Source organism: Corvus kubaryi, unplaced genomic scaffold, assembly GCF_017639235.1.
Source record: "Corvus kubaryi isolate FWS band 111438036 unplaced genomic scaffold, C.kubaryi_AGA036_p1.0 137, whole genome shotgun sequence".
NCBI classification, from domain to species: Eukaryota; Metazoa; Chordata; class Aves; order Passeriformes; family Corvidae; genus Corvus; species Corvus kubaryi.
Window position 1 is genome coordinate 13,147,784 of NW_024580671.1, and position 399 is coordinate 13,148,182.

Below are 399 nucleotides of genomic sequence, written 5' to 3' on the forward strand. Positions count from 1 at the left end.
GGCGGGAAAGGTGGATTTGGAAAGCGGGGACGAATTTTTTAATTGGACTAAACCCAACGCCCTGAGTTCAAGGGGAGAGAAAACAACAACCGAAGGGGGCACTGGTGGGATGTGGACTTTCGGAAAACTTTCCGAGTCCCCCGGGCCGAGGTGTTTCCAAGGGCAGGAAGTCGCCCCGGATGGCACGGCGGGGGCGGGGGGGGCAGCAGGAACCCCTCATTTCGAGGCATGAGGGGTTTAAAACTCCCCAAAGAAGAATGCCGAGCGCTTCCCCGAGCTGGAGGTACCCTAGAGAGGTTTGTCAGTAGGAGCCTGAGCTCGGGGTCACTCCATGAGTATTTTTTTTTTTCCTTCTGTCTCTTTAGATACTATGGCCTGTAATCTAAGTGCCTCAAGACT